The following is a 25937-nucleotide window of genomic DNA, read 5'->3' as shown; positions in this document are numbered from 1 at the left end:
CAAATTGTGAGCCCGAATCATGTTAATCAATGGGCTCACGTATATGTTGAACAAAATTGGGCTGATGCCAGACCCTTGAGGAACTCCGTGCCAGATGTTGGGAAAGGCTGATTGAATGGAGGAAGAGGAAGAGCGACTGCCTGACACCTGTCGGAAAGATAGGATCGAAACCAATCCAGGGCAGTGCCCACTATTCTTACCTCCTCTAGACAGGTCAGCAAGATGCCATTGTTAGCCATGTCGAAAGCTGCAAACAGATGAAGCAGAATAGGTATCGCAGATTGTCCCCTGTCTGCCAATAAACAAAGATCGTCCATCACGGTCACCAGAGCAGTCCTGTTCCTTGCTCCGTGCGGAAGCTAAATTGTACATCTGCCAACTTATTATTTGGTTCTAGGAACTGTGACAGAGATTTGCTGACCAATCGTTTAGGGATCTTTACTGGGAAGGGTAGGAGAGATATGGGCCGATAACTTCCCAGACAGGTTGGGTCAAGAGTTGCCTTCTTCAGTAGTGGCGTAACCACGGCCTGTTTCCAGCCAGATATTACAACCCCACTGGATAGCGATTGATTGCAAATCTGCTGAAGTCTGGGAAAGAGTTCTAAGGCAAATTCCTTCCAGATTTTATGTGGAAGATGGTCCAGTGGGGAGCCAGAGGAGATACCCAAAGCAAACCTGCCAAATTCTTCCTCCAAAGGAAGCTCAAAGTTATCCAGGAGTCTCATATTGGCAGTCCCTACATCAGGCTGTTTTCCTGCACAAGATACCTTTTCTACAACATTGGTCGAGGCTACTACTCCACTAGTCAAAACTTCCTCTACTGCCAAATTTGTTTAGAGACCATTAATGATAGTGCTAATTTTTTCTTCGAAAAAAGTCGATAAACTATCACAAAGATCTTGGGTTAGCTGCATTTTGTTTTGTGAACACTTCGGATTGGTGATGTCATCAACTATTTTGAAAATACTTATTTGGTGAGTTCATAATAATCTCTGTAAAATATTCCGCTTTGGTGGTCAATATTTTCATTTTATAAATAGATATGGCCATTTTCCATGCGATTTTGTCCTTGTCTGCATAAAACTTTCTCCATTTTCTTTCTGCCTGTTTCCACTTCATTTTCAGGGTATTCAATTTTTCGTTAAAATGCCGTATAAGCGCCAACAATATCCAGCGAAAGGGGAGCCAACTAGTGAAAAAAAAAAAAAAATATATATATATATATATATATATATATATATATATATATATATATATATATATATATGTATATTACCTACTGGCGGTCGCCAGTAGGTAGTTATAGTTAGGATAATTTTCAATGTTAAATCTCAACATTCTATTTTGAATAACTTTGGCGCCGGTTGACGAATCTGCCTGACATTTTCAGGAAAATGGTCTCATGGCGGTCCGGTCCTTCCCTGAAAGTTTGGGGGGGATTCGTCAAGCGGGGGCCGAGATAAAAGGGGGGTCCCAAAACGCGTTTTCCCCATGTTAATTTCCATAGGGCGGTCGATTTCACTTTTAGCCCGAACGGCTGAATGGATTTCCACCAAACTTGGCAAAATTGTAGGGACTGGTAGCCCAATGTGCCTTTGCTATGTCTCAAGATATGTGCTCCAGTGGATTTTGAGTAATTTAGGTTCAAAAAAATATATATATCTATAGGCGCTCTCCCGTGCGCGCACCCGAGTGCGCTCCAGGCGCGACACGCGACTTGCGCGCAGGAAGCTGATTGGATCTCAGTTGTCTGTAAACATTCTAAACAGTGCGGAGCGGCCGCCATCTTGTGTCTCGGTAAAATCGAGACACAAGGGGTTTGAAAAAAAAAGGGGCAAATGACCATAAGGGGGAAGAGTAGACCCCCTCTGACCCCCTAGGTTTGATGTAGGGACTAAAATAGGGTCCTGCGGGGCATTAAAATTTTTTTTTCGTTTTGCGCGGGGGAAGCGCATGGTACGCGCACCGGCGAAGCACGGGGAAAATCCAGGACCATATTTATGAAGGCCTTGCGCTGTTAGTTTTGCGCTTCCTGTGCGTCAATTTTTGTGACGCACCAGCGGTGTAAAAAAATGCGCATTGTTATGCAATATTTAAAAAGTGACGCATCTATCTAGATGCGTCACTTTTTAAATATAGTGCAACGAGGTACATTTTATTACACTGCTGGTGTTATGCGTCACTTTTCTGTGCGCACTCCTTATGACATTCCAGATGTGTCATATTTAATGTATGACGAATCATGTTGCAGATACAATATGGCGCAGAGTTTTAAAAAGTGACCCATGTACCTAGATGCGTCACTTTTTAAAAATAGCGTCAGGTATAATGCATGCAGAGGTGGTGTTCTCCCGCAAAAAGCTTTGTAATAGCGACGCAGTGAAATCTTTGAGATTTCACTGCGTCAGTTTTAGGATGCTGTTGCGTCAAAATCTTGTGCCTGCTTTACAGCAGGTGTTAGACTGAGGCAAGACCTTTCATATGCTGCTTTCCCCATTTGAAAGGACACATTACTGGAGTTGCGTCACTTTTGTGACGCACTCCAGCAATGCGTTACTTGGAATGTCATAAGGAGTGCGCACAGAAAAGTGACGCATTGCACCAGTAGTGTAAAAAAATGTGCCGCGTTGCGTTATATTTAAAAAGTGAGGTATCTAGGTAGATGGGTCACTTTTTAAAATCAAGCGCCACATTATATATGCGTGAGGTATAATGCATGCAGAGGGGGTGTTCTCCCACTAAAAGCTTTGTAATAGCGACGCAGTGAAATGTTTGAGATTTCACTGCGTCACTTTTAGGATGCTGTTGCATCCTTTAAATATAGTGCAACGAGGCACATTTTATTACACTGCTGGTGTGATGCGTCACTTTTCTGTCCACAGTCCTTATGACATTCCAGATGTGTCAAATTTAATGTATGACGAATCATGTTGCAAGGAGTTACAGATACGTCAGTATTTCTGACATATGTGTAAACATAAAAGTGATGCGAGGCCGGCGCAAAATTTTGACGCAATAGCATCCTAAAAGTGACGCAGGGAAATCTCATAGATTTCAGTACGTTGAAGCACGGGGAAAATCCAGGACCATATTTATGAAGGCCTTGCGCTGTTAGTTTTGCGCTTCCTGTGCGTCAATTTTTGTGACGCACCAGCGGTGTAAAAAAATGCGCATTGTTATGCAATATTTAAAAAGTGACGCATCTATCTAGATGCGTCACTTTTTAAATATAGTGCAACGAGGTACATTTTATTACACTGCTGGTGTTATGCGTCACTTTTCTGTGCGCACTCCTTATGACATTCCAGATGTGTCATATTTAATGTATGACGAATCATGTTGCAGATACAATATGGCGCAGAGTTTTAAAAAGTGACCCATGTACCTAGATGCGTCACTTTTTAAAAAATAGTGTCAGGTATAATGCATGCAGAGGGGGTGTGCCTTGCAAAAAGCTTGGTAATAATGACGCAGTGCGTCACTTTTAGGATGCAGTTGCGCAAAAATCTTGCGCCTGCTTCACAGCAAACCTTTCACATGGTGCTTTTTCCATGTGAAAGGACACATTACTGGAGTTGCGTCACTTTTGTGACGCACTCCTGCAATGCGTTACTTTTGTGTTTACAGATATGTCAGAAATACTCCAGTTTATTCACTGTGTCATAACTTTCTTTTCTAACACTCACCTTCTTTCATTCCTCCTACTTCACTTCCTTTCACCTCTCATACCTTTCTGTTCTTTCTTACTCATTCTCCTTTCAATTATCAATGCACTATATTTCACTTACTCTTCATTTTTTAAGATTATAGCTCTTTGATGAGAATTGGAGGTAGTTCTGAAAAGAACTTTTGGTTTTCTTCTTTTAACTGAAGAGGAACAAAAACAGGAAATAGAAACTGCTCAACAGGAGCAAAAAGAAAAGAAAAAAATTAGGGGTGGGAAGGGCAGTGATGGTTCTCCAATGCCCGAACCATGAGCAGGACACTTTGCTCCCCATAGGTGAGGAGTTGATTGCAGTATCTGCATCTGACGACCCCATGGTTGAATGCAGGTTGAATGTTTGCTACCTGCCCCTGAGATTGTTCTCTTCCAGAAGAAGTTGCTCCTCCTGTTGATGTAGAGGCCCCATCTCTGGGAACCTCCTGTGCCAGAGCCCTGACACTTTCCCGGGCAAAATTCTGGGGGTGCCTCCTCTCCACATGGCGAATCATGGTGTAGTTGCCAAAAGAGTATTTTTTTTGGGGGTTACCCCGTGACAGGACCTGTTTGCAGATCCTGCACTCTACTTTTGGTGCATTCACCTTCTTCTGGCCTTCTGGAAACTTAAAAAATTTCCAGATGAAATGTTCCTTCACCTTTGGGGTAGGAGGCTCTTCATCAATGAAGTCATCTTCACTGCTGGATGGTCTGGCAGCCATGATGAATCCAGGAATATGGAGCAGCAAAAAAGGCAGGTCTTTCAGTCACAAAAGTGAAAGAAGAAGTGAAGGAAATGGGTGGGGATTTCATTCATTGTAAAAAAAAACTGTTAGCAACCAATGAAAAGTGTTATTTTAGGGTCACATGACCCGACGCGTTTACGCTGCGCGCTCCGGAGCACTTCCGGGTGCGTTTACGCAGCGCGATCGTAGGCGCTTCCGGGGCGCAAACGTGGCGCGATCGTAGGCGCTTTTCCGTGCGTTTATGCGCCGCGCACGTATGCGCTTCCGAGGGCACTTACGTTGCGCGCCGAAGTGACGTCATCAATCTTTTATAGAAATGCATAATCATTTTCCATATTAAAAAAAACAAATTTTATTTGTATGGTACGAAATGTTTTGCATTATTATTAACTTTTCATTCATATTTTTTTTTCACGAACGACAGTTGCGCTCTGGGTGCGCTTTCAGATGAGCTCTCAGAGAAGCTTACAGGAGAGCTTAGCTGAAAACTTCCCGGAGCGCGCACCCAGAGCGCAAAAGAAAAAAATTATAAGAAAAAATGAATACTTAAAAAAAAACAGCAAATTGTAAAAAAAAAAAAGGTTAGAAACTCGATATACAAAGGAATTAGCATTTAAAAAACCTATGAAATTAACTGAAAAAACCATAGGTTTCACACCAGTTATAGTTAGGAATTAGCATTTAAAAAACCTATGAAATTCACTGAAAAAACCATAGGTTTCACACCAGTTATAGTTAGGAATTAGCATTTAAAAAACCTATTAAATTCACTGAAAAAACCATAGGTTTCACACCAGTTATAGTTAGCTGGAAATTTTACTGATATAAAACCATTGAAATTCCCACGTTATAGTTAGATGGACTCACTATAACTTGCGTGTGCAATGCACTGCTGATGACATCACATATTACATCACTCATGACATGGTCAGTGACATCACTCATGACATCACTGATGACACCATCCAGTGAATGTGTGTCTTTCTGAAAAATAAATATATTTTATATATGTATGTGTAAAAGTTGATGGAAGAATAAATGTTTAAATAAGTGTCTAAATGGATGGTTTTTAAAAATTGATTGGTTAACTGGCTTAATAAGACATCATCAGCAGTGCATTGCACGCGCAAGTTATAGTGAGTCCATCTAACTATAACGTGGGAATTTCAATGGTTTTATATCAGTAAAATTTCCAGCTAACTATAACTGGTGTGAAACCTATGGTTTTTTCAGTGAATTTAATAGGTTTTTTAAATGCTAATTCCTAACTATAACTGGTGTGAAACCTATGGTTTTTTCAGTGAATATATATATGTATGTATATGTATATATATATATATATATATATATATATATATATATATATATATATATATATATATATATATATATATATATATATATATATATATGTATATCCTTGTACTCGTCTCAACCACAGGAATACAATGTCCACATAGACGAAGCGTAGCCAAAGTCGTGCTGCAATATTTTTATTGTTTTTCACCCAGTATCTCCACCATGACGCGTTTTGGTCCTCCTCGGACCTTGATCACATGTCAAGTTACATGGGGAAGCACGTGATTTTTAAAGTGACAGTGCAAACGGTAGTGCAATGAAAATGGACAACAGACTAATTGTCTACGACATCATGGTTATACCTGTAAAATATGATATGTTCGATATGCATCCCTGTATACTATTATAAATCATGAGGACGGTATACAGGCAAGTTATCACTGCTTACGAAAAAGACCCATACAATATCTGGAACATACTAGGATGTTGTTGGACATGATGTCATTATGTCTGACGGGCAATATTTTTATGTTCAATTGTACTCTTTTTCAACGTATCCGTGGCACTGCTATAGGCACATGATTTGCCCCAAGCTTTGCCATCCTCTTCCTGGGCAAGTGGGAGGAGGAGAATAGGTCGTACCACACTTTGAACTTTTACTTTTCTAAAGTAAAAGTGTGGCTCCGATATATTGACAATCTGTTTTTAATCTGGACAGGCAGTGAAGTACAAGCAGTAGAGTTCATTAACATCTTAAATACTAATAGCTACAATATAAAGCTGACTAGTCAGATCAGCAATACATCGATTGAATTTCTAGATCTTGGTATAACATCCGAAGACAACACTCTTAAAACTAGCCTCTATAGGAAGGCCACGGCGGGAAATACACTTCTTCACGCTCTCAGCAGCCACCCGGATACCCTCAAGTGGAGTATCCCTTACAGGGAGCTGCTGAGGGCGAGAAGACATTGTAGCAGTATCTCTGCCTTCGAACATGAAATGGATATCATGATCAAAAGATTTAGAGAAAGAGGATATCCAGAGTGGGTACTAACTAGAGCTATAAATCGAGTTAGAACTGTAGATCGTAACTCACTGCTTAGCCTGAATGAAGAGAAAACTACTAAGATTAACAACAAGGAGTCAGAAGACATCACTAGGGTGATACTTACCTACAGTAGTAATTCTACCCAAATATCTAAAATACTAGCAGACAAATGGGATGTACTAACTAGTGGCCCTATTATTGGCCCAACGATGCCACGAAGACCTAAAATAACATACAGAAAAGGGAGGAGCATTAGAGACATCATTGTTCATAGCGATATTACACCTAGAAGATCAGATAGTGAACATCAATTGAACGGTTTGTATCCCTGTGGGTACTGTAAAGCCTGTCGCAACAGCAGTATGGTTAAATGTGTCTCCATTCCAGGTCATGGTACACCTAAAGTGATTGATCAATTTTTGACATGTAGTTCTACCTATTGTATATATGTACTAATGTGTCCTTGTAAGATAAGGTACGTTGGAAGTACCACCCTAACAACCAAGAAGAAAGTACTTGAGCACATGCGGGCCATAAATAATAAGGACCCGCATTATCCCATAGCCAGACATTTTGAGATTACCCATCTATCCAATAGCAACCTGTTAAGCTTTTTTGCATTGGAACAAGTTCATATTGGTCCCAGGGGTGGTAACAGAACTTTGGCATTACGCAAACGAGAATCAAAGTGGATAATTGATCTCGAGACCAAATACCCCAAAGGCCACAATCTTGATGAAGAACTGGCCTCTCACTTAAGAGATTAGTTATTTGGTCTGACATTGGTGTTTTTCTGCAATAATGAGTTTTTGTATAATAATGATTTTCTGCAACCATGTTTCTTGCCTATGTGATATACAATTGACATGTTTTTACTAATATGAATATTTATTATGTAGCAATCGTTTATCATATGACTATTTTATATTCATGTAGGTGTTAATATTCATTTATTTTGAACACAGGAGGAAAGGAAAGGTTACTTGAGCTGTGGACTGTCTCATCCGTTCCGGATAACCTACCCCTTTCTTCCAAGGGTCCTGTTTTCAGATAAGAATTTATTGAATTTACTGCACTTTATTCTCTTTCTTCTGTTTTCACTTGTTACAAGGAATAATATTCATGCTATCAACAAATACATCTTGGTCTATCTTATAGGTATATATATGGATATATAGGACGTTGTTCTGAGATTTTATGGGCACTATGCCATATAGTATTCTGCATATCTTCGTCAATGAGATTTATCTCCCGTTTTGGTTGATATTTGTATACATTTTGACACTATGTCGAAAGAAGAATTACAATGACAAGGGCCTATTTTCAAGCCCATTATCGCCGCTTTATCTGCAGTTTCCTGCCGATAAAAGCAGCTATAATGTATCGTATTTTGTCGATAATATGCCCCTTCATTTCCATTATAGTATGTAAAACTTTCCTTTTTTTTGTGTAGCAGTTGTACTCTCTACACATGCGCAGCCTCGTTTCGGAGCCCACTTTTTTTCGTTTTCTTGAAGTTCAACAAGCAACCTTACTTTATTTCATGTAGTAAATTTGTTGCTTTCTTTTTCCGGGTCGTGTGTGTCATCCGCTTCTGTACTTTTGTAATATATTAATAATCATATTTTTTCTATATTTATTTGAAAGGTAGTGTTTAGGCGCCAAACGTTGATTTCGTACTCCGTCCACCGCCATTTTAGTAGTTTTTCACCGTTATTTTTATTACATCTGTTACTTAGAACTCTTTGTCTCTCCCCGTTCACTTCGCGGGGAACGTCACCTTTCTAGGGCAGTAATATGTAAAATGACCTTACAGCTCCAGGTACCTGCATTGTCTGGAGTTTTTTATTAATGTTGGGAGGGTGGGCTTGATAATACGTCCTTGTTAATTCCCATAGAAGTGCATGTTCTGGTGTTAACCTGGGCTGCTACGGGAATTTCCAAGGGCCTATTATCAAGCCCATTATCGCCGCTGTATCGGCAGTTTCCTGCCAATAAAAGCGGCGATAATGTATCGCCTTTTGTTGATAATATGTCCCTTCATTTCTATTATAGTATGTAAAACTTTCGGGTTTTTTTTGTGTAGCAGTTGTACTCTACGCATGCGCAGCCTCGTTTCGAAGCCCACATTTTTTTCTTTTTTGTCAAGTTCTACAAGCAAACCTTTCTTTATTTCAGGTAGTAAATTTGTTGCTTTCTTTTCCCGGGTCGTGCGTGTCATCCGCTTCTGTACTTTTGTAATATATTAATAATCATATTTTTTCTATATTTATTTGAAAGGTCGTGTCGAGGCGCCAAACATTGATTATGCACTCCGTTCACCGCCATTTTAGTAGTTTTTCATCTTTATTTTTATTATATCTGTTACTTAGAACTCAGTAGTTTTCAATCCTAGTCTTGAATATCTTACTATAGTATTTCAACATTATTTTTATTGTGGACCGTCATACCCCCCCACAAAATAAAAGAAGTATGTAGTTTTTTATTAACTTTTATTTAAACAATAACTTTAAACTTAATTATAACTATTAGAAGCAAGTAGAAAGATAACTTTTAAAAAACCCATTATAAACTAATTGTGAAATGGACTCCAAAGGATGTCCAATTGGTAATCTGCAAAAGAAAAATAGAAAATTAGAGTTCAGAAATATGTAGATGTGAGTAAATGAGCTGAAGAATTACAGGTTTTGGTAACTCTACAGTTTTACGTGTGCAGTGTGCCTCGTACATTTCAGTTCTGTTATACTGTTGCGTTCAAGTGGTGTCTATATGGAAGTGGCTACTGCGTTACTGACACCCGTAATGCTGACTGATTTCTAATGCAATACTATGAAGACTTTGTAGATCTAGGACTCTGTGCTTACCGTTGTATAAACACTGCGGACAAACTCTTCGGCTAGTTGAATTCACAACGTTTTTTTAACAATCCTTCTACACGTCCAAGCAGACAGCACTGTCTATAAGTTTAAGAGAGAAAGAGAAATGATGTCACAGAGAGTGAGAGAGAGAAAGAAAGAGAAAACAACATTAAAACTGTGTCGCAGAATGTGGAGTTGAGATTTTTTCTTGAAAAGTCAGACGTAGATTTACAAGCCCTTTGCGTTACTTTACCCATGTTAAAAGTGATTCAAAAGTGGCGTAATAAGGTTGAGGATCTGTTCGTCAGACTGTTGTAACGTATCTGATTTTACAGAGAAGCTGCTATACAGTACGCACTCTGGGCCATATTATCAAGCCTGGGCGACTAAATTATCGACACTTTATTGTCAGGAAAGTGAAGCTAAAGTGGCGATAATGGGTTTTATAATATGCTATATGGAATTCCAATCTAAGCTTATGTTAGATGTCCTTCACATCTAACATGAGCTTCGATTGGAATTCCATAGAGCATATTATCAAACCCATTATCGCCACTTTAGCTGCACTTTCCTGCCGATAAAGTGGCGATAATTTTGTCACCAACGATTGATAATATGGCCCTCTCTCCTTTCACAAATAAAGGTAACACTATAGTTTTACTAGTGCTGTGTACCTGTAACATTTTACTAGTTATAGTGCCGCGTTCAGTTGGTGTCTATATGGAAGTGCCTACTCCGTTACTGATGCAAAAGTGGTATAACGGCATTGTAAATATGGCGATTTATTTCTAATGCATTGCTATGATGGCATTGTATATGTAGGCTGCTGTGCTTACCTTGTATAAACAGTGCGGCCACCGGAGTTCACCACTCGACTTGAACTCTGCTTCTATATGTCAAAGTATATTCAATACGTTGCAGACAATTCCATTGCTGTTGCTCGATAGGCCGTGGTTGCTTCTGAAGGATGTTTGCTGAAGGAAACAAAAGGACATTTTGATTAGTCATCATAAACTGAGTTGCGTGAATATATTCCGGACATTTCAGCGATTATAAAAACGTTACTGCTATTAGGATAAAAAATTAAATATGTAAATAATACATTATGTAGGAGTGCGTTCGTCTCAAATATTAAGTTGCTTTTTTGTATGTAGTCAGCTACAACCCTTTGACTCCTTCTGATGCGTACTCAAGAGTCACTGCTCATCTTTTGTGGAAACTTGTTCCTTCATGATGTAGTCGCGATCTTCAACAAAGAAGTCTCATACGAGTTGCCGAGTCTTGATTCCTCTATGGCTCACGACATACTCGTGCTCCCATCATCATCATCATCGCAGGTTCTTCACCCGCTCAGTGCTTCAGGAACTACCAACTCAGTGACCAAAGAGGCCAGGCATGTAGTAGCAGGCCCTTTGCTCAGTGCTTTGGGAACAACTCTAAAATGGCGTACAACATGTGCGCTCTGTCTTTTTTATAGATAGGGTCATGTGTGTAGTGAGTGATGCGCTGAATGGGTGTGGTGTGGGTGTATACCAGTCATGAGGGAGTGTGTGTGTGTCAATCTGACAACTACACCTGCAACTAAGAAATCACTAAAATGGAAGTTTGGGCCTTGTACTTTTTTGGTGTTTTCCTGGTAGCGTCAGAGTGGCCTTCTTTTTTTGTGTTATGTTATGGAGTCACCATGTATGTGACCTATTTTGTGACGCATTTTATTGTACAATGCGTTTGAAAAACTAGTTGTGGTAGGGTGTGTTTTTAAATTAAACTGTGTACTCTGGTTACGAGTTTGTTGAGTGTAGAAGTATATATTTTCTTTTTCTATTTTGTATTCTATCATAATTGTGCTGACTTTTCTGCTTTAGCGTGCAGTACTATATTATTTTATGAAATGTATAACAAACTGTTGAAATCATGTTTGAAATTAGAATGGAAGCATGTAAGCTGCTCTGTTTGAGGAATAGCAATGCCAGCTCCCGCAGGAAGTGGGGAGCCGGCTGGGATTGTGGAGGCCTTGCGGCTGTTCCCACGGTCCGCAACATTAGATTTGAGCCCCGGGGGATGAGGTCCTCGGGAATCCACACTGTAAGCATCTTGAAGAGAGGTCTGGATGCACTATGAAGGTCTCTGTGAATGAAGTGGCAGTTTGAAAAGTTAGATTTTTTTCTAAAATGGTGGACAACATGCAGTTTTGAAAAAAAAAATGATTGATTAGTTGTTCGAGAACATTCTGCACTGAGCTATGATGAATGTTTCTGTGTTTTAAAAGGCTGATTTTTATTGGTTAAGAATAAGTGTTAGCAAAACAACGTTACATAAAATAAGCTGGTATATTCTCAAGTGAAGCAATGTATGATGAACTTTTCACCTGTGTGCTGAGTTAGGTGTTCCCTGAAGTGCTTCTATGGTAACTGACAAATTGTGGAATGGAGGACGGGTTGAAAATGTTGTCAGTTGGAAAGGCTGCAAAAGTTCAAGCAATATAAATGTGTTTCGTTTTGAATTTAATGTGGGAATAAATGTGATTTTTTATTTATTTAGATATGTGTGTAGATTTAGTGTGTAGTTTGATTGGAAAAGTTTGCTATTTGCTATAGGACTTCCTGATCCCATAGGACTGCTTTGGGGGATTTACAATGATGTCCAAGTTCAAAATCTTTGATGGCCTTTGTTGAGCCTTTGATGGCTCTGGGGAGCACCGTCTCCAAGGGTCGGCTCTTGTTATAGGGTGCCTATTCGTCGGAGTCTGCTGTTTGCTATGGTTGGGCGAGAGTTCTCTTTGAAGTAGGAAAGCAGATTGTTTTTCATCTGAGAGAGCAGCAGGCTCAGCTCCAGGAATTTTTATTTGGGTGGGCCAAGGGCGCATTCGTGTGGGCCACAGTGGGCCCAATTTGTCGCTTCTGGAGGTAGCCTACAAGCCCTAGATTACAACATATGTACTTGCAAACAGGCAGCATGAGACAATGGATTGCTTCTGTGTGTACCCAGAGCATGTGGAGAGTTATTTGAAAGTAAGACCAATGTCTGGACCTAACTGCAAACCATTAAAATTCCAGCTGGCCAGGCAGTAAGAGCAATGTCTGGACCTAACTGGAAACTCTCGAAATACAGCTCCCTGGCTTCAACACAAGTACTTGAATGCTAAGCATATTATGAAGCATTCAAGATTAAGGAAGTCCCTATTACTGCACGAAAGCCTTGACACCATTGCACTAGAAAGGCTGGCAATTTACTTGTTGCAATTTGCCCAACACTTATTTCTCTGCACAAATGTAACTTTATACATTTTATTTTCTTGTAATTTTTTTGCAAAGTACTTTCATATATAAAAATTCTTTAAAAAAGGTAACACATTTAAAAAAAGAGAAAGGAGGATTTTTGAAAACTTCCAGCAGTATTCACACAGACCATTTCAAAACTGCGGTTCCAGTCAGAGGTAATCTTCTATTGTTCTTTGAAAACTCCCTTACAAACTCATCCATACATAGTTTTGCCGTGAGCTCTTTCTCATGTGCTAAAATAGTCAAATTTTGTTTCCAATCACAATTCATTTTGCGTCGGAAAGGTGTGAGGTCGCGGGATAGGTTTGAAAAGGAGCTCTCACAGGCTGCGGTTGAAGCCCCTATAACCAGCACAGATACATACATTTCATGAAGTGCTGGGAAAGCTTCAGCATAATCACATACCAGTTCACAAATGGTGGCAACATCTGCACCATCTGGGACTTTCTTTTTAACAATGGTTTTGAAACATTTAATTCTGCTGCAAGAGTCACTTAAAGTTTGAGCCAGATGCCTGGTTCAGCTCAAGCTACTCTTTGATCCTCGTGCTCCAAAACAAGCCTAGCTTTCATTTGGCTTCTGCCTGCTGCCCAGGCTGTAATGTCATATGCCAAGTATGAAAGGTAAAGCATTAATCTGTAATGCAAAACAGGAGAGTGTGACACCTATCTATTGACTGAATTGCACAATGTGAAACTACAAAATCTGGGATCAATCCTGACTTCCATGCTTGACCCAATTGTGTTATCCGAGCCAAATCTTTATTTCCAAGACCCTCCTTTATTCATCATCACATACGAGTGCACCTTCAAATACATGTGTTCTAGCTGTGCACCATAGAAAACCCTTTTTCTGTTTAATTTAGTGTACTATAATAATGCTTCTTCTGCAGTAAGAGTCTGAGCCACAAGTAGGTCACGCATAACAGCTGGCCTTTTAGTTCAGATTTGATTAATACAGAAATGGCACTGGAGCCAAGAATCCTAGTTGATGTGCACCGAGTGAACTGTGAGTGAGGTTTAACATGTGAGTATTTAAAAGTACAAAAACAGTAGGGCAATAATCTGCCTGGAGGCAGTTTTCAAGACGGCAAAGCAGGAGTACTACAAGTCACTATTTCAATGTAATGTAAAGGACTTTAGTGATTATTAATGCAGACATAGCAGGGCTGCAAATCAGGACTAAGATGCATTGCAAGAGCTCAAGAATTCAGAAGTGCAGGAGCTCTATTTTCGGAGTACTTATGTGCCCCAGAGTAGTGTAGTACTCTCTATTCAGAGTAACTATTTGCTCCTGAGAACATGCAGTAATCTCTTTCCGGAGAAACTATTTGCTTCTTAGAAGTGCTGGTACTCTCAATGCAGAGAACCTGTTTCCTCCAGAGAAGTGATGTTACCCCTCTGGAAAATGTCTTCAACATTTAAGAAAGGACTTTTTTTAATATTGAAGAGATTTCACAGGCGGTATGCTGTACAATTTACAGTGTAAAGTTTCAGTTCTCGGCTTGTTGCCAGGGTCTTTGAACCAAGCCAAACAGATTTCTCAACTGCCTCGGCTCTTTCTGTTAATTTGTTGTCCCACCCACCCTTAGAGATGGGCCCATATATCTAGCAAGGCCTACTTAATTCAAAACAAAACACACATTTCTATTGATTTAACATTCTAAACCTTTCTTACTGACATAACTTTCCACACTACCCCCAACAGATCATGCAAAAGTTAACTGTCAACAGAGGTCAAAAGTTCAGCACTGTATAAAACACTGCTCCTCAACAAACTTAGACTATGGATAAGCACTCACTTATAAGTACTAATAAAGCAAAAACGTCTCATTACAAGGAACAAAGATATACACACATAAACTTGATAAATATCTGTAAAAGATTTATTTTTAATTCATTTTTCTTGCTTACGAACGCTATATGGAACAACTTTCAAAATTCACACTGTATGCGCACAATAAATATACCGTAAAAAAAATAGCATACATCACTCATTTTTTACAATCACAAGACAACCCATTCACCAAGCCTCAAATATAACGTGCAAGACCTTAGGTAGAACCCCAAATCCACCACGGTACCAGCCGCCTCCCTGCATCATTTGGGAGCCGGAATTGCTTTTTGTCAGAGATACTACCTTACATACTGCTCTCCAGACCCGGTTCTAGCATTTGGGCCGGGTGGGCCAGGCCCACCCAAACATGCCAGGCCAGGCCCAGTAAAATGCATTATTTTGCAAATCTTTCTAATCGTTAAAACTCTCAAAAAGTGTTTTGTTCCCCATGTAAGGTCCCTTTGATGGGAAGAGGAGGTTTCTGAGGTGGGATTATCAGGCAAGTAACACTACTCAGCCTCCCTTGTTGCCAGCCTTCAGAGAGAATCTCTCTTCATTAATACATGCACCTGATCCACACTCTTCAGCTCACTCCCTTCAAGGACTGATTATCAATTTTCTACCATCCGTCTACCGTGCACCTTATCTCACAGCTAACCTTGGTCCCCAGCCCCATATCAGCCACCACCCGGCTTCATTTTCCTTATTCCCACTAAATAAACATTAGTAAAATCACATTCAAACTCAAAGCCATGAATATATCAGTCAATATAATTAGCACACACTTAAAAAATATGTTACACTGTGGCCCTAATGACCCAACTTCTAAATAAATAAGCGAAAACAGAAAGGCTATTACAGGGTCTGTTTTAATGCTGGTGCGAAAGTACTTATTGGCGTCCAACCACTGACCTTTTTCTTGGTAGACACCTTTACTACCACCCACCAACAGTGCACTATATCTCTCCAAAGGCCCTCCCCATGACCTCCTGCTCAGATGCCCTCACAAATACCCTCCACCAGTGCCCCTCATTGCTCCATAGCCCCTTCCCCCATTGACCTCCTCCTCTGATTCCCTCACTGCCACACTCCTCCTCAGACTTCCTCCCTACCACCATCCACAAGTGTCCCTTATCCCCCCGTAGCCCCTTCCCCCTTCGGCCTCCTCCTCTGATTTCCTCCCTGTTACCCTCTACCAGTGCCCCTCATCGCTCCAAAGCGCCTCTTCCTCATGACCTAATCTGCAGATTCCCTCATTGCAACCCTCCTCCCATACTCCCCCTCTACCACCAGTGCCCCTCATCACTCCAAAGCCCCCCATGACCTTCCACTCATGACCTCCTCCTCAGACTTCCTCCCTACAACCCTCCACCAGTGCCCCTCATTGCTCCAAAGCCCCTTCCCTCTCATCGCTCAATGGCCTCTCCCCCATGACCTCCTCCTCAGAGTCCCACCCTCCTCCTCAGAGTTCCTCCCTACCACCCTCCACCAGTGCCTCTCATCACTCCAAAGCCCCTCCCCCATGACCTCCTCCTCAGATTCCCTCACAAACAACCTCCACTAGTGCCACTCATCCCTCCAAAGCCCCACCTGCATGATGTCCTCCTCGGATTCCCTAATTGCCACCCTCCAACAGTGCCGATCATTTCTCCATAGCCTCTCTCTCATATGCATTTTATTCAGCCTATAGGGAATGTCACATGAGGATTACCAGGTGTAGGAATCACATGTCATCCATGCTGCTGGGGAATATGTTTAAGAGTGTTGGGTCTGTAGAAGCACACACAGGATTTAAAGCATACCACAGTGGTTGGCTTTACTGATTAGAATGTATATCTGGCCAAACTCTTATTTGCAACATTAGAATAATGAAAGACTGGGAAAATTCGAGCTAACTAGCAATACAAAAACAAACAAAAAAAATCTAATTATACCATTCTGGTTTGAATGCAGGTCAAACAGACAAAAGATTGCTCACCAGCGGTATACTATTCCCACAGAGTTATCTGGACATTTAGTTGCCGTGCATCCTTTGCAGAACAAGTCCTGAATGATAATGATACGATATAAAAAAAAGATTTAAATGAAGTATACGCAGCACACAAAGATTGTGTCTTGCTCACAGGTTTAAAAACACAACAATAGCCACACAGTCTCTTACCTGCTAATTACGAACTCTGCACAGCCCGATCTGATAAACAGCTCAAGGGTTCAGGAAGGTCAGGAAAATGAATCGGCAAAAACAAACTCCTCTTCACCAGCTGAAAAGAATGAAGTATCCACGCAGCAGGACGGTACACAAATCCAGTGCCAACGAAAGGATTTATCACTTTTGCCATGCACCAAATATACCTGCATGAGTGGGCGGAGAGAAAGCCCACCTTTCCAATACCAGATACGTGATGGGGGTGCGAGCCCAGGCCCAATCACACAACTCCTAAAGAAAGAAGACAAATAACGTTCAGAGAATGTTTTAAATTGCAGTGGCCATTTTCTGCTGGCTTTGCTGACGTCACTGCCAGGGCCCATGTTTATGTTTGGGTGGGCTTCGCCGATGTTTGGGTGGGCCTGGCCCACCCGGCCCAAACGCTAGAACCGGGTCTGGAGAGCAGTATGTAAGGTAGTAACTCTGACAAAAAGCAATTCCGGCTCCCGAATGATGCAGGGAGGCGGCTGGTACCGTGGTGGATTTGGGGCTCTACCTAAGGTCTTGCACGTTATATTTGAGGCTTGGTGGATGGGGTGTCTTGTGATTGTAAAAAATGAGTGATGTATGCTATTTTTTTTTTACGGTATATTTATTGTGCGCATACAGTGTGAATTTTGAAAGTTGTTCCATATGAGTTCGTAAGCAAGAAAAATGAATTAAAAATAAATTGTTTACAGATATTTATCAAGTTTATGTTGTATATCTTTGTTCCTTGTAATGAGGCGTTTTTGCTTACGTAATACTTATAAGTAAGTGGTTATCCATAGTCTAAATTTGTTGAGGAGCAGTGTTGAACTTTTGACCTCTGTTGACAGTTAACTTTTGCATGATCTGTTGGGGGTAGTGTGGAAAGTTATGTCAGTAGGAAAGGTTTAGAATGTTAAATCAATAGAAATGTTTGTTTTGTTTTGAATTAATGTGTGCAGGATTTTAATTTAGTTATTTATATGTATGTATGTATGTGTAAAATGAGAGGGGAAAATGTTCCATTTGACGGTTCTGCAGCAAACACGGAACTAGAGAGATTCTGTACAAGAATATCCACTATGTGAGTGGTATTCTTCTTAATCTACAAATCAATTTGAAAGGTGAGTTGATAAGTTGTATGGGAGTGTGTGCGGTGCATCTTTGTACATTAAGGAATTATGGGGTATATCAAGACAGGCGATAATATTATTGCCGCTTTATGGGTAGAAAACTGCTGATAGAGCGGCGATAATGTTATTGCCTGTCTTGATAATATGCCCCTATATTCGTCCTTCGTTAAACGTTTTATAGTAGTAAATGTGTTTTGCTATAATGCATGCTGTTATTTTTTTTGTTCAATATCAGTCTGTGCGTCTCTGTACATTAAGGGATTATGGGCCATATTATCAATAAAGGGCGAAACATTATCGCTGCTTTTATCGTCAGGAAACTGCCGGTAAAGCGGTGATAATGGTCTTGATAATATGTCCCTGTGAATTTCCATAGAAGCCCAGGTTAACACTAGAACCTGGGCTTCTATGGGAATTCTCAAGGGCCTATTATCAAGCTCATTATCGCCGCCTTAGCGTCAGTTTCCTGCCGATAAAAGCGGCAATAATGTATCGCTGTTTACTGATAATATGGCACTGACCGGCATATTATCAAGGACCGGTGTTAAAATTATCGACCTTTTATGGGCAGGAAACTGCTGATAAAAGAGCGAAAATGGTATTCATAATACGCCCTTGTTAATTCCCATAGAAACCAATGTTCTGGTGTTAACATGGGCTTCTATGGGAATTAACAAGGGTATATTATCAAGCCCAGACGCGGCCCGTGGAGGGAGTTGCAGTTGGACAGGCGGGGGAGGGGCAGGTTGGGGGTTGATAAACAAAGGAATCTGGATGATTGTAGGTAAGTAAACAATTAAATAAATAAAACAAATTTCGGGCCATATTATCAACAACATAAGGCGATACATTATCGCCAGTTTTATCGGCAGGAAACTGACGATAAAGCGGCGATAATGGCCTTGATAATATGCCCTTGTGAATTCCCATGGCAGCCCAGGTTAACACCAGAACTTGGGCTGCTATGGTAATTTACAAAGGCTTATTTTCAAGCCCATTATCGTCGCTTTATCTGCAGTTTCCTGTATCGCCTTATGTTGTTGATAATATGCCCCTTCGTTCCGTACCCTGCATCGCATTTTGCGATGCAGGGTGCGCTATGAAATTCGGGGCATATTATCAAGGACCGGTGTTAAAATTATCCCCGTTTAATTGTATTTGTAGCGTATGCTGAGAATGATTAGCAGTAAAAACTATGGTGCAATCAGTCTCTCACTGTCAAATCTGAGCACAGGGCACGCTATGAGAATAGTTAGAAGTGGTCACTTATTGGAGATCCGATTCAGCTGTGTGGCTTATTGTGCGATGTTAACAGGCATCGCATGCATGATTAGGGTAACTGAGCATGTGGTTTGCTATAAAAAAGTTGTGTTTACTCCTCTGTATGGGAAGCTGGATGTTTCCATCTGGCCATCGATTCCGACCTTGAAAGAAGAGTCAACCAAATGAGCCGTATAAGAGTGCTATTGTCTCAAAAAGAGGTCGCTCTTACATCTGCTAGAGAAACATTTGTACTTCATGTAGCAAAAACCCGCACCGAAGTGTATGCTTTATTACATACAGACGTGCCCCGGAATTTTAGTTAGTTAATTTAGACTATCTTTAATGCGTCCTCGAGTATGGGGTTAGCTTACTTTTTTAAGTTATAAGCATTGGCCTTGTGAATTCTGTAGAAACTATATTTGGTGTCTTGTCTGTGTTTTTTCATTTGTTTTTTTCCAGCATCTTTGGTGAATTGTGCTTAATGCTCACATTAGTTGCCAGTATGCTTGTATTAATTTGTTTACTTAAATATGGATGCATATCTTGCAGCAGACGACAATATTTCTCGTTTGTTGCTAGTCCGTAACCGAATGCTTAGTTACTATGGAGCGCTGCCTCTTGCAACGTTGAGTGCAGCTTATGGATTATCGTTTCGATTCTCCTTTTTCACATGCGTTCAACCATTGCGTGACCCAAGTTTTCCTCCGATGGTGATAGAGGCTCCGGTCGTTGAGGAACATGTATGTTCATTCCCACTATTGAATTGGATGGCTGCAATGTTTTCAGATGAGAACAATGAATTCCTGTTGGAGGCTGTTGCTACATACTGTGCTTATACGCTGGTGGAATAACACTGTTTGATTTTTCTACCTATTCTTTATTATTTAGTTACTACTTTTTATCAAGGATCGAATAATTTATTTTGCAAAATTGAACTTGACTCTGTTTTTTAGGCTTGGAGTCTGCGTTTGTAATTTGCCCATGTTTATATTATGTGCTTTGTTCAAGGCAATGTATATTATGTGCTTTGGTCAAGGCTATGTGTCGTTAGCTGAGCCTTGCACTCACACTGTGTTAAGTTAGCATGGGTTTATTAGAAGCTTAAACACCATTTTTGTTTTCCTTCTCTGGTTTGTACACAACACGCACTTGCAATATTGTTTAGAGAAGGGTGAGTATTTTGCTTCATATAAGAATAATTTGATATATTACATTTGTAGGCTGTCTCGCTACTTTAGTGTGTATAGTGAGAGCATGAAACATCAAGGTTATGTTGGATACTGTGTGTGTTATTCGGAATGTTGTTCGCACGTTCGAGCCATAAGAGATATGCAGCTCTGGCATCTCATATACTTGCGCGTTTAGTAATGAAATGTGCAGGCATGATTACACACAGTTTGAGAACATTCGTATCTTGACAGTTTGTGTAGAACTCAATGTGATCCAATACTGCTGAGTAACAGAGGTATGGGTCTGCCTATGTAGTCATATGAGATCTTCTGTAGTTATAAACTAACCTTTTAAGTAGGGAGGTGAAATTTAGGTATATTTTAAATCTGTTTCCCTTTTGCATTATAGGATGCTTTCTCCCTTTGTATTTCATGGAATAGTAACAATGCTGACAACTTTGTTTCTGATAATATGTTTGCTTGTGTTATGTAAGGTATTGGGCATGAGATTACGGTGTTAGGAATACACATTTCAAAGTTGCAGGTGTGTTTATTAAGTGCTTGTTTTTGACTTGTGTAAGAATGTAACGAAAGAGTGCTCTTGTTATCTACCTTACCTGAGGTAACCAAAGTCGTATGTTGTGGGTTGACTAATAATTGATGTTTTTACTATAGGAGGAAAAACCAATGAGTCACTGATTGCTAGTCTGTTAGGGGGTTTGATACTAAGGTGGGGTTTGGAACACCGTTATTCAATGAGGTCGTAAGTCTTTATGCACAGTTGTGTGTAGGAGCAGAATCACTGCTACAGTAGTTACAACAAAAAGGGTCGATAAAGGGCCTTGAGTTGGAATGAAAAATATGAAATTGAAGAATAATTGATAAGTGCAGCCAAGAAAGGGAGCAAGTGTGCAAATTTCAAAGTGCCTTCCGCCGGGGTAGTTGTTTTAATAAAAAGCATTGATATAGGGCCTGTAGTTTGAATTTGAATTAAAGAAGAATGATTGATATCCCCAGCCAAGAAAGGTAGCAAGTAGGTGTGTGTATGTGTGGATGATGTGTTGATTGAGCAGAAGATGAAGAAGGTGAAAAATAAGAAAGGCTGCAGACATGCAAACTTTGTACTTCTTTGTAAGGGAGGTGCCTGTTTAGTTTTCCTGTGCATATATATATTAACTGAAAAAACATAGGTTTCAGGGACGTTATAGTTAGGAATTAGCATTTAAAAAACCTCAGAAATTCACTGAGAAAAACATAGGTTTCACACACGTTATAGTTAGGAATTAGCATTTAAAAAACCTTAGAAATTCACTGAAAAAACCATAGGTTTCACCCATGTTAAAGTTAGCTGCACATTTCTCTCATACAAAACCATTGACATTCCCTTTTATAGTTAGTTCAGCTAACTATAACTCGCGCGCCCGCAATGCAATGCTGATGACGTCACATATTACATCACTCATGACAAGGGCAGTGACATCACTCATGATATCACTGATGACATCTCAAATGACATCACTGATGACATCACTGATGATATCATCCTTGTGAAAGAGTGGCAGACCTCCTCTCAAAATAGAAACTAAACATTTCAAAACAATGGAGTTACCAATACCAGTTAGAACAACCTATACAGTAATTCTAAAATGTACATACACATCCACTCATTCACCAACAGTTCTATATAGTCACTCATACATGGACTCACTCATCATATGTACTCATACACCTATAAATCCTCTTACACACCTACACTCATACATAGAGTTACTCACACACATACTCACACATGCAAATAAACTATCAAACATCTATTTACTTGTATATACAGCTATACATACACCACTACACTTACTTCTACAGAAACGTACACATACTTACTCTTTTAAACGATTACTTAAAGAAAGACATACTTATTTATACAGGAACTCTTCTAATCTTTCACTCTCACATATACTCACTTATATACATATATTTTCAGATATATTAGTTTAAAACATATGTAGTTACTCATAAAGACACTATTGAGACAGTCATTCACTCACTAACACACGCATACACACATTCACCCACCCATACAGTCCTGCAGACATGCTGTGTTCAAAACACATACAAACAGTGAGTCACTTATTCATGTATCTATGTGCTAAGTAATATCCCCACCGAACCATGCAACTTTGTACTGTGCCTGTTTAGTTTTCCTGTGCATATATATATTCACTTAAAAAAACATAGGTTTCAGGCACGTTATAGTTAGGAATTAGCATTTAAAAAACCTTAGAAATTCACTGAAAAAACCATAGGTCTCAGCCACGTTATAGTTAGGAATTAGGATTTAAAAAACCTTAGAAATTCACTGAAAAAACCATAGGTTTCACATACGTTATAGTTAGGAATTAGCATTTAAAAAACCTTAGAAATTCACTGAAAAAAATATAGGTTGCATCCATGTTATTGTTAGCTGCACATTTCTCTCATACAAAACCATTGAAATTCCCTCGTTATAGTTAGTTCAGCTAACTATAACTCGCGCGCCCGCAATGCACTGCTGATGACGTCACATATTACAGTTTCTGAGCTGGATGTGAGACATTCGAAGGAACAACATGAAGAAACTGGGTGTCACGAATGTCAGCTCAGCCTGTAACATTTCTAAATGATTATATTTACTGTTATTGGGGATATTTGGAGCTGTACTAAACTCAGATCTCATTGGCACTCTAGGTCGGTTTTTACCAGCTGACAAAGGAAAAATTGTATATCTAAGACTGCATAATTTATATTAGGCATTACAAGTGCAATATCATAAAATGCCAAACGCTTTTTAAATATTTTTTAACATTTTAAGATCTTTTAATCCAACCTTTTTACCATTTGTAACATTACAGTTTGTATTAGTGGAAATCAATGTTTTGTATTGTATTGTTTTACTGTGCCTTTAGTGATTGAAAATATTGAAATAAAGACTTTGATGATGATATTTACAACCTAGATTCCATAGGAAAAACATTTTTTGATTTGCCAATATCTTTGGCGCCGTTTGACGAATCTTCCTGGAAGTTTCCCAACAATAGGGGGGTTGGACTGCTCAGTTAGTGTGTTAGAAGTTTCAGGTTGATTCATTAAGCTGTGGCTGAAAAAACAGGGGGGTCCAAAAGCACATTTTCTCCATGTTAATTTCTATAGGAAACTTTATTACAGGCTACAGCCCGACCTGCTGAACGGAATTAAACAAAATTTGGCAAAAAGGTAGGTCTTGGTTTAGAGTGTACCCTTTTTTTAAATGATGTAAATCCATCCAGTAATTCCAAGGAAATTTAAAAAAGAAAATTATCGATATCTGAGCACCAAGGAGGGTTTGCGAACCCTCCCGGGCACAAAATTCACTCTGATTGGATGCCAACACTCCAAACCAGGAACTATTAGCAGCCATCTTGTGACTTGATAACCGAGTCACAAGAAAAAGGCTGAAACAAAAATAAAAAACATGAAAAAGGGGCAGGGAACAAACACCCTGACCCCCTAGGCCTGCTCCGGGGGTCCCACAAGGATCCCCAGGGCCCCAAAAAGTTATGTTTCCCATTTTTTCCAAATCAGCCAAATTCCTGCTGGAGTCACAAATCCAGGCGAGAAAAAAACAAACAAAGCATAGGCTCCTGCCATTCGTTGTATTTAAGCCCCCCGGTGGGCCAGGTCCCGGGGGTATGCCTAAATATGTAACAGAGCCCGCAGGGGCCCCTGCAGCCCCAGGGACTGCCACCTCGCCAGGGCTTTATTTATGATATGCGGGGGGCATGCAGCCCCCCGCAGCCACCTCTCCGGGGCTTTAATATAATTTGGGTGGGGGGCTTCGTGGGCCACCCAAGCCCCGGGGAACACCACCTTCCCGGGCTCTGTTTAAAAATAATATATATGTGTGGGGTGGCTCAAGCCCCCACTCATGCCCCAGAAACCACTACCTCCCCGGGGTACTAAATATTGAAGTTGGGGGTCCGTTACAGAGATCCAAGCCCCTGAGACCACCACCTCCCGGGGCTTTTAAAATGAAGGGAGGGGGGATGTGCAGCCCCCCTCCTGGAGCCCTCGATGGCCCTGGGACCGCCACCCTCCAGGGCTGGCTCATGCAATGTCCCCAGGTACCCAACCCCTGGACATTGCTGTTTGCTATGGCAGGGTGGGAGCACAGCTCCCGCACTGCCATAGCAGACTCTACCTGGCTTAATTGAAGTGAGAGCCGGGAAAACTGCTCCAGCTTCAATGAAGCAAAGCAGAATTGCTTTTGAGCAAGGGGAGCTCCATGTCATTAGTCCCCCTTGCTCAAAAGCAGTGATGGCTCTTGCAGGAGTCGGTGAGCCAGCAGGATCGTGGGGGCCTTGGTACTCCCCCCGCGGTCCCAATCACAGAGGCCAGGTACTGGGGGATGGGGTCCCTGGGGGCAAAGTTGGCCTGGGAGGGGTGCCACATGCCCACATCCCCTCTGATAAAAAAAAAATTTTAATATGAAAAGGCCAGCCCCGGGGGATGGGGTCCCCGGGGCCATAGTTTGCCAGAGTAGCGGGACCAGGTGGCCCCCTCCATAAAAAAATATCTTTTTTTTTATAAAAGTTTGGCCATGCCCCGGGGGATGGGGTCCATGGGGCTGAAATTGGCCTCTGGATGTGGGCCCGAGCCCCCATCCAATTTCTTTTACATTTTTTTTTAAAAGAGGGGTCAGGCCCTGAGGGATGGGGTCCCCAGGGCCAATCGAATGCAAAAGAAGGGGGGCCACACAGCCCCCCTAGTAAAAAAAATACAAAAAAACTGGCATCTCCCCACAGGCCACACCCCGTTCTCTACCACCCTACAAACGCACCCCCTGGCACTTTGTTAGATGGGTAATTAATTTCCCCTGAATACTGAGGGTGCCTGGGGGCCAACTAACCCTACCAGGTACCTCCAATATCCACCACCGAGCTACATTGCAGAAAGGTGGTCCAAGGACACACCCCTTTTTTGGCCTCAGGCTGCTTTTACAGGGCTTGGGGGTCGGCAGGATGCGTGCTGGGTCCTTTGGGCAGACACTGGTAGTATCTGCAATGCACTGCTGATGACGTCACATATTACAGTTTCTGAGCTGGATGTGAGACATTCGAAGGAACAACATGAAGAAACTGGGTGTCACGAATGCCAGCTTAGCCTGCAACAATTCTAAATGATTATATTTACTGTAAATTGGGGATATTTGGAGCTGTACTAAACTCAAGTCTCATTGGCCCTCTAGGTCGGTTTTTACCAGCTGAGGAATGAAAAATTGTATATCTAAGACTGAATAATTTATATTAGGCATTACAAGTGCAAGATCATAAAATGTCAAACGCTTTTTAAATATTTTTTAACATTTTAAGATCTTTTAATCCAACCTTTTTACCATTTGTAACATTACAGTTTGT

This window comes from Lissotriton vulgaris, chromosome 4_1 (genome assembly GCF_964263255.1).
Source record: "Lissotriton vulgaris chromosome 4_1, aLisVul1.2, whole genome shotgun sequence".
NCBI lineage: Eukaryota > Metazoa > Chordata > Amphibia > Caudata > Salamandridae > Lissotriton > Lissotriton vulgaris.
The sequence above is the reverse complement of the archived record's forward strand: the minus strand, read 5'-3'. Positions refer to the sequence as shown.